Consider the following 12500-nt stretch of genomic DNA (forward strand, 5'->3'; position numbering starts at 1 on the left):
GAAAATATCTCGACGAGGGATATTTAAGTATCTTGAAGGACTGTTCTGATATACAATCCCGGTGATACAATTGGGAAAGTTCTTTTTAAAAATGTGTATTGAGTCAAGATAAGGATCACTGGAGTCATATGCATTACTGGCTGACTTTCTTTCGGGACGGGAGGAACATGAAATCCGACACAGTCAAGACAGATGGCAAAGGGTGATTTGCATTTTCTTTTACTCCGAATTTGACGCAACGTTAACTCCTTGTCCTACTTTTCTCTTATAAATTACTTTATTCGCCTTATGATCCGGCGGTGAAAGCTCAGTTAATGTGCCACTCCCGTACATTTTTTTTTTCTCTCAAACGTAAGTTTCAGAGTTTGAAGTTTATTGCGTATGGTTCATTCACGCTTCCATCGAATTTTTCCAAGTAAAATTGTTTATATATTTTGTTCAAGACTCAAGTTTATTTGGCCTAGATCTTGAATTGTCAAACAACACAGTTTTCTGAGAGGTCCCCATTCTTCAAGGTTCTGTTACCTTTATATTAATATCTCGTAGATTGATTATTGAACGTACAATTTGAATTGAGACATTAAGAAGTAAGCACACAAATCTGGCTTGATGTTGGCCCAGGGTCTACCTTCAATGGACTCCAAACTTGTTTAAGGGGCTTGAAAGGAAGTGCTTTATCTTTTGTAATTGTTTTACAGGAAAAGGAGAGGTTAGTGTAGCGATTACTGAAAGCGGGGGAGTATGTATATGACAGTTGGTTAAGACATTTACTGGGATACTGGGAATAGATGAAAGGAGTATCCTCTAGATATATACAATGAATTGTTCCGCTTGATATATGGTATATGGATTCAGCGAAGGGGTTACTTGGTCTAGAAGTGGCAGCAGGTCAAGTTAATATATTATGTAAGTTAATAAAACATAGAATAATATTTGAATAAAATAATGCGATGTGATGGACGAGAGAATGGCGAGATGACTTCATCTAGAACCCAAGGACGCCATGTTGGAACAGTCATTGCAGTATTGTGGCAATTGTTTCAAAGCTTAGAAGAGTGCGTTATACAGTGGTTATTAAACAGCGTCGAGGATTTTCACGATGACATGCCGTTTTGATGCATCACTGAAAATGATAGGTTGCGAAAATCTGCCCCATTTTACGTTTTTGTCTTTCCGTCTTTCTCATACTATCAAAAGAGGCACGTTCGATGTATTCAGCTGAGATCAAATCTGCGTTTTTATAGAAATTCCATTTTTGAATCGTAAGTTCCCATTTTGATGATATTTCGAAGATCCCATATTATATGAAGGATTACTTCATTCAAAGCTTGTATTTATCCGAATCACACGTTCATGTCAAATCGAGACTGTCTTAGTTGTTGCGTGCGTTTATCCGATCTCTCGCGCGCGTGTAAGGGTATATATTTATATATTTATTTATGTATGTATGTCAACCTAACCTGTGAGGTGGTGCGTAAGCCTAACCATTGTCTTTGTTTATAAAGGAAGCTGGAGATTAGCAACCGAATACAAAAACGATGACGTCATACAAAGCAAACTTTGTCTCCTTGAAAAGGGTTTGAAAGGAACAAGGAAAATCAAGTATGTATTTTCCTCCCCTTCCCTTCCCCCTCTTCCTCCCTTCCCCTTTCCTCCTCTGGATGGCAAAAAGATTGTTCTTATTGTTGAACGAAATACTCTGTAACATTAAAGCGCTTTGAATATGAACGCTTTTGAGGAGGAGGAGGAGGAGGGGGGGGGGGGTTGGTGTTACCTATTTTAGAGGTAAGGACACCCCGCCCCCCACATACCCCTCCCACTCGCAGGGCTTTTCCGATTGATTTCTTAATCAGAATCCGGAGGGATCACCCATCAAAGGATTTGTTTTTTTGGAGGATGAAACGGATATCTTCTTATCTTTATCTTAAGAGAAAGAGGGAAAAAATTGAAAGATTTGACTCTTCGTTGTCCTTCTCAATAGAGAGCAGAAGTTTTTCTGCTTATTTTTCAATGAAGATTCAAAGGAATTTTTTGACAAAGCTTTATTCATACTTGTACTTCTACACAACAATCTCTCTCTCTCTCTCTCTCTCTCTCTCTCTCTCTCTCTCTCTCTCTCTCTCTCTCTCTCTCTCTCTCGCTATTCATTTGTTTAGAAAGGACGAGATCCGAGAGAACTAAATGAAAGGAACAGCACAGCAACTCATTGGGGATTTGCAAAGGCAAAGGCAATATTAATCATTAAGAGGAGCGCATGAAGAATCCCCTGTAATATCTTGGGAATTCATTTTCGTGGCTCCGTATGTGCAAAATTAACTTTTATTAAATTGGGACAAGAGAGAGAGAGAGAGAGAGAGAGAGAGAGAGAGAGAGAGAGAGAGAGAGAGAGAGAGAGAGAGAGAGAGGCTGGGGAGTGACAGGGACTGAGTCGCATGCGTGTGTGTATAAATAAATGCGTAAATTGGTAATATATAGGTGTGTATGTCATTATAAAAACATGTAGTGTATTATGGAAGCAAGATAAATAGATATGTACAAATTTCTTTTAATTATACTATTTGTATATGAAATATTCATTGCAAAAATTCCATATCTGAATGGTAGAATGAGTATGAAACTAACGAGACATAAAGTCAGCTGAGAGTTCTAGCGATCGGAAATCTATGTAAGAATTATGAATGTGGAAGAGTATGGTCTTCCTATAAAGATTTAGGCACAATATATACAGAGGAAATTTCGTATTCTAACTTCAAAGGTAAGGCAATAACACACAAACAGTGTTATATATATACTGTACATATATATATATATATATATATATATATATATATATATATATATATATATATATATATATATATATATAAGTATATATATATATATATACATATATATATGTATATATGTATACACACACACACACACACATATATATATATATATATATATATATATATATATATATATATATATATATATATATATATATATATATATAAAACATTAAAGCAACGTGGGTTCTCTCTCTCTCTCTCTGTCTCTCTCTCTGTCTCTCTCGCACAGAAAGAGCCGTGAACATAATGTATCCCTTTAAATGTGGAAGTTTTTGAATGCTAGACAGACAGAAACTGCTGATAAAAAAAGATAATTGACACAAAACGAAGAGGAATGTGGAGTTGAAAAATGAGAAAAAATCCAGATATTACAATACAAGTATGGGCATATTTTCGGTCGCTTGGCAACGGCGCCTGATGGCCCTTTTTTTTTTTTTTTTTTTTTTTTTTTTTTTTTTTAAGCGGTTGATACGGTATTGAGCACCGTTAACCTCTTGGTCTCGGTTGATTGGTTGATCGGATCCTAGGTGGCTTGAGGTTGTCGCTGTTGGCTGGTTCCAGCAACGGGTTTTTAACCTCTTCACGATTCTGCGAGTGTGGTGATTGAGGTTCTTTGATTTCGTTTTGAGGTACGATGGAGGTTTAGATGAATTGTATAATTTAATACCGACGTTGATGTCTTCTGTAAAGATTAGTTGAGCCTTCGTCTAGACTTCTTGTTGAATCGTCTCAAGATCCGCCGTTTTTCCTTCCTTCTTTCTATTTCCATTTTCTTGTTCGCTTTCATCCTGGACCCGTAGGGGGTTAGTGCCATCAATGCGCCTCACGCTTGGCACTGTAGGCATCAACTAAGGTTGTTTGCAGCGTCCCTATCTGCAACCCCTTTCATATCTTTTACTGAACCTCCGTTCACTTTCTCTGTCTTCCATCTTACTTTCCACCCGCTCGTAACAGTTGTTTCATAAGATAGCTGCGAGGTGTTCCTACTGTTACACCTTTTAAACCCTCCTTTACTGTCAATTTCCCTTTCCGCGCCGAATGACCTCATAGGTCCCAGCGCTTGGCCTTTGGCCTAAATTCTATATTCCAGTTCTCTCAGCCAGGGATCGGAAAGAACATTAGGTGGCCGATCTCATCGGCCTTTGCTTTTATTAGGAAAAGTGAGGATTCTTCTACTGTATATGTAATGAAACTAAAGAAAGCCGTTACACTTGAATTAAAATTTATGTCACAAGCGATGTCGCTCTGTTCTGAACAATTCATCTTCCTCTGAACGTTATGTTGAATGAATAGTTCCTGTTTTGTTAAATTACAAACATATTTTATTATATAGTGCAACTGATGGTATAATTGCAACGCTAGTTTGAAGGCGAGTGGAACAACCGCTTTTATGTTCATTTCAGACATTATTATTATTATTTTTTTTTAAGTTAAATACCTCGTCCGTAATTCTTTTGACTCGAAATTCCTTCATTTTTGATTTATGGTTCTTAGGACATTTAAATTATTATTTTCGGGTTTTTCATATTTTTACACAATTCAAAAAAACGATACATTAAATGAGAATCAAAGTAGCCACTTAATATTATGAAATATTAAGAAACACTTTGCAGAATTAAGATGAATGATCTCTTTCTCTTTCATAATTTCAATTTTTGTGAAAGATTTACTGAATTTTGTTTTCGTGTTCTCATATTCAAATTAACAAAAATATTCGGATGCGTCACTCTTAGCATGGCTTCGGGAAAGGGAACTGGATGCTATCTAGTTGCAATTGTGAGTAGTAACACTAAGTTTATCGTATTTTCGTTATTATTATTATTATTATTATTATTATTATTATTATTATTATTATTATTATTATTCATAAAATGAACCCTATTCATATGTAACAAGCCCACAGGGGCCACTGACTTGAAATTGAAGCTCCTAAAGAATACGTTGCTCGTTAGAAAGAATAAACAGAAGATAACGGGAATCCAGAACAAAAAGAGACCACTTATTAGAACAGAATAAAATAATTAACAAATTAATAAACAGGTAAAAATGTAAGTAAATGATTAAAATACAAGGCGAATTGTTTCAGGGTAGTAATGAGTTGCATCTTCGCTTGAACTTTTGGAGGTCCAATTGAAAGACATCCTCAGGGAGGCTTCCACAGCCCAGCCGTGTGAGGAATAAAGGACCGCTGGTTCATAATATGAAGCAAAGTCTCCTTTTGAATATGAAAACAAACATCCTTATTTTCATTACGAAGGATAATGTCGAAGTTTTTAGCCTTTATGTCATGGACGCTGTAGCCTCACTTTGCAAGGCTATGAAGCAAGAGGAGCTAAATTAATTGGTGGATATTCGCTGATACACTGCTTTCTAAATTGAATCTCATTGTTCCTTTTTTTTGCAGCGCCAGCGAGGTAATGTATCTTTTAATGGACAGTCATTTAGAGGGAATTGAACTGCGATTGGAGGACTAACGACGCGTTTCATTCATTCATCAGAGTCTTTTCTATACACGTCTGTTTCACGATCGTTAACTGGACATCGTTTCACTTGCCACTTTTTTGGTTTTGTTTTTGTGCTTTTTTTGGCCACTCCAAAACAGGTGTAGGATTTTTTTTGTTAGATTTTTGAAAATGCTTTGTGTCGTTCGAATCCGAGGAAATGAATTTTGTGGCGAGGGGAATTATTTTATATGACTTGAAACACCTCTGTTTGAATACATTTTTTTTTTATCTTTTATCTAAACTGTTCAATGTACAATATACATAGTCTCGAGTTGCAATATTACATGAAATTTCCTGTAACAATGTTCCTGAGTACCTCACTTTAAACCTGACTTAAATTTGTTTTTTCTTTTATTTTCATTTTACAAATGTTCATCATACAACATTTACCTTTTACTTAATAAGAATTTTCTGTAAACTAGCCATACACAATACTTATTGTATATAAAACTAGACATATATTATACACACACATTCAAACACAAAGCTCTTGCTCAAAACACATACACACACGCAACTACACTCACGTTCTTATAACTTACGCATAAATTGGGTAAATAGCTACAGTGGAAAAGGGTATGGAGGTAGCAACGCCATTCCAGAAGAATTACTGAGAACTTCACAAGTTAACTTCCTCTGGAGCCACCCCTTCATTATATATATATATATATATATATATATATATATATATATATACATACACACACATATATATACATGTATGTATATATATACACATGCATATACGTACATACATACACAGATAATATATATATATATATGTATATATATATATATATATTATATATATATATATATATATATATATATATATATATATATATATATATATATATATATATATATATATATGTATATATATAAATATATCCAAGTAGGGTGAGTCTCGACTCAGGAGACTGTATATATATATATATATATATATATATATATATATATATATATATATATATATATATATATATATGTATATGTATATGTATATATATATATATATATATATATATATATATATATATATATATATATATATATATATATATATATATATATATACATATACACACACACACACACACACACACACACACGAATACTTACGATCTTTGAGTGTGACCTTATAAAGCATACCTTCTTTGGGGAAGGTCCTTCGTCTTGAATATGTGACCGTTGCTGCTTTGGCAAGGAAGGTTCCTTTACGACATACCCAAATGCATACGAGTTGTATGTTTAAACTGACGTTGAAAAAGAAAGCCAGTGAAGTCAAATGCGCAATGTTGTTTCTCACAGCACAGCACACTTTCATACGTATTAAATGTGGGGCATATTATGTCAAATACTAGAAATGAATTTTATGGTGCCGAATTCAAAAGATGATGCTGTACGCTGCACAACGTATATCTAAATTACATATTATAGTGCCGTATGAAGAAGATAATGCTGTACACTGCACAAGGTAAACTTATACTCAAATTAAACTTTGTAGTTCTGAATGCAAAAAATAATGCTGTACATTGCACAAGGTAGAACGAAACAGAGTATTCTGTATATGGGGTGAGTCATACATTCCCATTGTAACCAGTATTCATAACTTTCTATTCTTCATGCGGTGCACTATAGGCATTACTAACGGTTCTTTGCAGCGTCCTTTTGGACCCTAGCTGCAACCCCTTTCGTTCCTTTTACTGTACCCCCGTTTATATTCTCTCTTCCATCTGACTTTCCGCCCTCTCCTAACAGTTGTTTCATAATGCAACTGCGAGGTTTTCCTTCAGTTACACCTTTCAGACCTTTCGACTGTCAATTTCCCCTTTCAGCGCTGAATGACCTCACAGGTCCCAGCGACTGGCCTTGGGCCAAAATTCTATATTCCATTCCATTTCATAACCTCTTTTTATCATATGGGTTGATTTTAAATCACATTCAGATGCAACTTCCTAGCGGTATGGACCCATGAAAAGCTGAATTACTTTTCAATTTAAAAAAAAGTATACCTTAGTTTAACCAGACCACTGAGCTGATTAACAGCTCTCCTAGGGCTGGCCCGAAGGATTAGACTTGTTTAACGTGGCTAAGAATCAATTGGTTACTTAGCTTATTGTGGAATCCGAACCACATTATAGCGAGAAATGAATTTCATTAGCCGGCCGGAGAATCGAACTCGGGCCTAGCGAGTGCTAGGCCACAGCTCTAATGACTGGCCCAACGAAGAGCTTCTTTTCAATTTAATCAAGTACACTCGTCTGTAAGGCGCGTTCATTAATCTATGATGATGTTATTTTTGTCACCATACACCTCTTATTATTAATTATGATTATTAATCACACTGGATCATAATTCGTATTGATGAAACCTGAAAGACAATTGACTCATGAGCAGTCTTTCCCAGGAGAGAAGATCCATATTAGAGAAGTTCAAAAAGAGATAGGAAAAAAAAAATAAATAAAGGGTCTATTGACACAGATATGCACTTAAAAAACAACTTAAGTCACAGAAACTAAGGAAGTGGTGTATGGAGCTTCTTAAAGTAGATGTGACGAGTAGAATAAAAATAAAAAAAAAGTGAATGAAACAGAACAATATTTACCGACGGAAATGAATGTGTATTTGTTTTGTTCTAAACGCAATTATTGGAAATAAAAAGTAATTTTTACTGAAGTGGGAAGTGGAGCTTAATCAAATATTTCATTACAAAATAATCGTTATTATTTTGTAAGCTCCTCTTTACCTTTGCACACACATACATACTCACGTATATGTGTGTATAATACGTCATATATGTATTACAGTGTGTGTGCATATATATAATGTATATCAGTATATATATTATATATATTACATATGTAATTTATTTATTTAGAATTTTCGTATTTAAATACCACAGGGAAGCTACTCGGATTTCTCGGTCCCCTAACCTTCAGTTCTTGAACATGTGTGAAATGGCTTAGAACAGTTTAGATGCACACAAAATATAACACCATAGCAAACGTTAAAAAAAAACGGCAGTACGAGAGAGAAAATAATGAAATCTGAGACATTCATTGAATTTCAACAATTAACCCATCAAAGCAAGATCTAGATTCGAAAAGGTTTTTCTTTTTTTTATTATTTTTTTTTCTCTCTCTCTCTTTCGCCGTCCTTTCCTTTTTTTCAGGAACCCAATTTACATCTGATAAATAATTCATGTTTAGCGGGAGGATGGAAACAATACCTGTCTCGCGCGGGGAATGAGAATATGTTGGCTCTGGCGGCGAGTATTTCGGGTGGACGGGACGGGTTCGGGACGGGTCCCGGACGGGTTTGGGACGGGGGACCTTTGATAGGTCCATTAGGATTGGGTAAATTGTGTCTCCTTTATTCGCGTTCGATATCTGTCATCTCTCCTTATTGGGGTTTACCGATGTGTTAAACGTCGCCTTTTGTTATTCAATTTATCATTGTAATTTTTCCCCTTTTTTGATAGCCTTCTATATTACCGTTATTTATACAGCTCGTATCGCGACGCTTGTCTTTTTTTTTTCAGTGACTGGCTCGTTTGTTTTTAATTTTTAATTTTCGTTTTTTTGATTTGTTGCCGTCACCGTGTTTCATTATTTACACTAGGGAACTTTCGTCTTTTTTTATTTTGTTAGTATATTTTTTTTTTTTTCTTGCCAACACGGATCATTATCCTGATGCCTGTTTTTGATTACTCATCTCACGTTTGTCTTTAATATTTTGTAAGTTTCTCTTGGCTCAAGTTTTTTTTTTTTTTTTATGGCCGTCTTCTTGAACCATCAGTCGTAAAGACAGTATCTTTGCGCCTATAAATTTGTTCATGTAAGCTTTGTTTGTCGTTAATTTTTACCCCGCTTGTTAGGTGATATTTTTGTTCGTAATTTTTTCATCTCTCTTCTTCCCCTCCTCTCGAGAGTCTGCCTCCCCATCCCAGTCTGTGACTCACAACAGTCGACTAATAACCAGGTACAAATTTCTCTGATTAGGTCAGAGGCACACTGGATTATAAGGAACGCGCCCAAATCGCACATCCTCTTCCCGACTTGAGATCGAACGCTGGCTTCTCAGTTTGTGAGCCGAGAGCGCTCGTGCAGCATCGCAAGGCTTGAGTTGATGGTTAAAGATCTGGGCAGTAGATAAATTAATTTTATATAAAAGGGAAAGATCTTTTCATAAGAAATTTCGGATATTTTAAAATTTGTTATGAATTACAACTTTACAACTTTTCGTTGTTTTAACTTTCTGAGCAATAATATCTTAGGAGGAAATGAGGCCTAATTAAGGAATGAAAGTGGATCAAGAAGTCTGATAGTTTTGTATCAGGATGTGTTCAAAGTTTCCCGTAAGCATATTTCAGCGATAGTATTTTTTTTTATCTTTTATTTTTAAAAACAACAGTATCTGTATATATAACGTACAATATTACATATAATCTCAATAGCACTAATAACTAATACAAAGTTAAGCAATTCATTTGGTAGATGTTTTTTTATTAGTGAGGTTGGGAAATTGTTATTTTTAGTGAGAGTTCTTCAAGTTATTATGATGACAATAACTTCCGAAGCAAAGCCAAGGGGAAGGAAGGGTGAAAAGAGAAATAAAAACGTTGCTTACAAATCTCGCATACAGCTTCAAGTCTCGCAAACGAATTACGTAAGACACGAAACCATTTTTATGAAGACCGCGGCACTTGGAGACTAAAGTTATCAGCGCAGTCTTTCGTAAAAATTCCTTTCCTCATTCTTTCGAGGAAGAGTCGAATTTATCAATGCACTAAAAGCCGCGATGATTTGACCCGACTGTGTCCCGGTATTCAGGTCGAAATATCTACCGTCCTTTCACTCCCCCTCGTCGTCGTGATTGTTGGCATCTGCACGTGACAAAATCTTTCCGTATGCCTTTGGTCTGAGAGTCACAGAGGCGTTGTTGGAATTGCGACAGTGACTTTTTCGGGGGTTATTATTTTATTTAATGAAACTGCATATTTGTGTCTTCGCACATACGCAAAGAACCGCTGAGAGAGAGAGAGAGAGAGAGAGAGAGAGAGAGAGAGAGAGAGAGAGAGAGAGAGAGGAGCATGATGCTTGATTTCTTTTGCACTCATTTACCAATTGTTATTAAATATCCACGCAAGCATGCATATATATATATATATATATATATATATATATATATATATATATATATATATGTATTTATGTATGCATGTATGTATACCTGTGTGTGTGTGTGTGTGCGCACACTCAATCATAAACACACCCTCGATGGCCTGCATTGAAAGAACTATACGCTTTAAGAAGCTCTTAGAAGCAAGAATCAAAGCCGTAGGTGATGTCATCTCAAGGGAGTTGCAGAGAAGTCATAAATAGGATTCAGGAAATTTACTTGAATGTTCGACCGGAGTGTTGACGCACTCCTGCTCATTGACGTAGAAGAACATTTTTAATGTAGAAAGGTCTATTGCTTGCGATATCGAAGGGTAAATTTACTAACAAATGAATAATCTGTTTGAAAGTTTCTGATAAGATTATTAGTGTTCTGAAGTAATTTTTATAATTTTTATAGATTTCAACATCTTATTCCTAGAGGGCGGAAAAACGTTTCCTTCGGGTAGAGAATAATCAGCGGTAAATATATACATTTAGTATTTGTTTTATTATGAATTTTATGAATTTTACATATCGGTCGTTGTCGTTAAACTCGCTTTTATATTCTGTGCTTGGCAGTATTATTCTAATGCAAATATTAGGGTTGATTTTCTTTCATTTGCCATTTTTGCCGTTGCGTTGTTTGCAGTAGTCTTGCTATTGAAATCTAATGTGATGCACCTTTCGTTGAGGATCTGCAATGTTTTTCCTTTAAGATTTGAAGTCTGTAATCTTGCTTCTCTCTCTCTCTCTCTCTCTCTCTCTCTCTCTCTCTCTCTCTCTCTCTCTCTCTCTCTCTCTCTCTCTCGTGTGTGTATTCCTGTGATGTTCAATTGCGTAGCATTTCCTGTCATCCTTATTTCAGATTATATTTATAATCGTCTTTGGCGAGATCCTTCCTGTGTAAGCTGACATTTTGACGAACGCGGCACCGACGACGGAAGGAGAGAATCAGTCAGGCCTTTGATATTCATCTGAAGAAGTCTCTCTCTCTCTCTCTCTGTCTCTCTCTCCTCTCTGTTTTTCCGCATCATTTCTGAGGATTTAGGCTTCACGCACGAATTGAGAGGGGTAGGGATGCCCCCAGACTTCTTTATTGTTACGCCCAGGGCACGCCGTGTTTATCTCGTGTTACGTCGTTTATAATGGACGGTGTCATCGCATGTGGTGTTTGGGGAGCCCAGCCCCCCACCCTTAAAAAAAAAAAAAAAAAAAAAGACCTTCTGTGTGATGCTTTCGGTACTCTGTTTCTGTGATGAGTTTTACAGGTAATGAGGCGCGGCGAATTTTGGGGTGGCGTTTTATAAATAGTGGGCCTTGATGTGTCACGAAAGTATTCTCTTTCTCTCTCTCTCTCTCTCTCTCTCTCTCTCTCTCTCTCTCTCTCTCTCTCTCTCTCTCTCTCTCTCTCTCTCTGTGTTTATTTTCATTTCAATCTTCGGATACTGGTGTGTCACGAAAGTATGCTCTCTCTCTCTCTCTCTCTCTCTCTCTCTCTCTCTCTCTCTCTCTCTCTCTCTCTTATTTTTCATTTCAATCTTCGGATACTGATGTGTCACGAAAGTATGCTCTCTCTCTCTCTCTCTCTCTCTCTCTCTCTCTCTCTCTCTCTCTCTCTCTCTCTCTGTTATTTTCATTTCAATCTTCGGATACTGATGTGTCACGAAAGTATGCTCTCTCTCTCTCTCTCTCTCTCTCTCTCTCTCTCTCTCTCTCTCTCTCTCTCTCTCTCTCTCTGTTATTTTCCTTTCAATCTTCGGATACTGATGTGTCACGAAAGTATGCTCTCTCTCTCTCTCTCTCTCTCTCTCTCTCTCTCTCTCTCTCTCTCTCTCTCTCTCTCTCTCTCTGTTATTTTCATTTCAATCTTCGGATACTGATGTGTCACGAAAGTATGCTCTCTCTCTCTCTCTCTCTCTCTCTCTCTCTCTCTCTCTCTCTCTCTCTCTCTGTTATTTTCATTTCAATCTTCGGATACTGATGTGTCACGAAAGTAT

General features: G+C 36.2%; 1 protein-coding gene across 1 annotated transcript in view; it reads right to left on the bottom strand.

Moving 5' to 3' along the window:
* LOC136843509 (uncharacterized) overlaps nt 1-12500 on the bottom strand; it is a 19210-nt gene that overhangs the window by 6145 nt on the left and 565 nt on the right. The gene's annotated exons all lie outside the window — the stretch shown is intronic.

Source organism: Macrobrachium rosenbergii, chromosome 11 (genome assembly GCF_040412425.1).
Source record: "Macrobrachium rosenbergii isolate ZJJX-2024 chromosome 11, ASM4041242v1, whole genome shotgun sequence".
Classification (NCBI taxonomy): Eukaryota; Metazoa; Arthropoda; class Malacostraca; order Decapoda; family Palaemonidae; genus Macrobrachium; species Macrobrachium rosenbergii.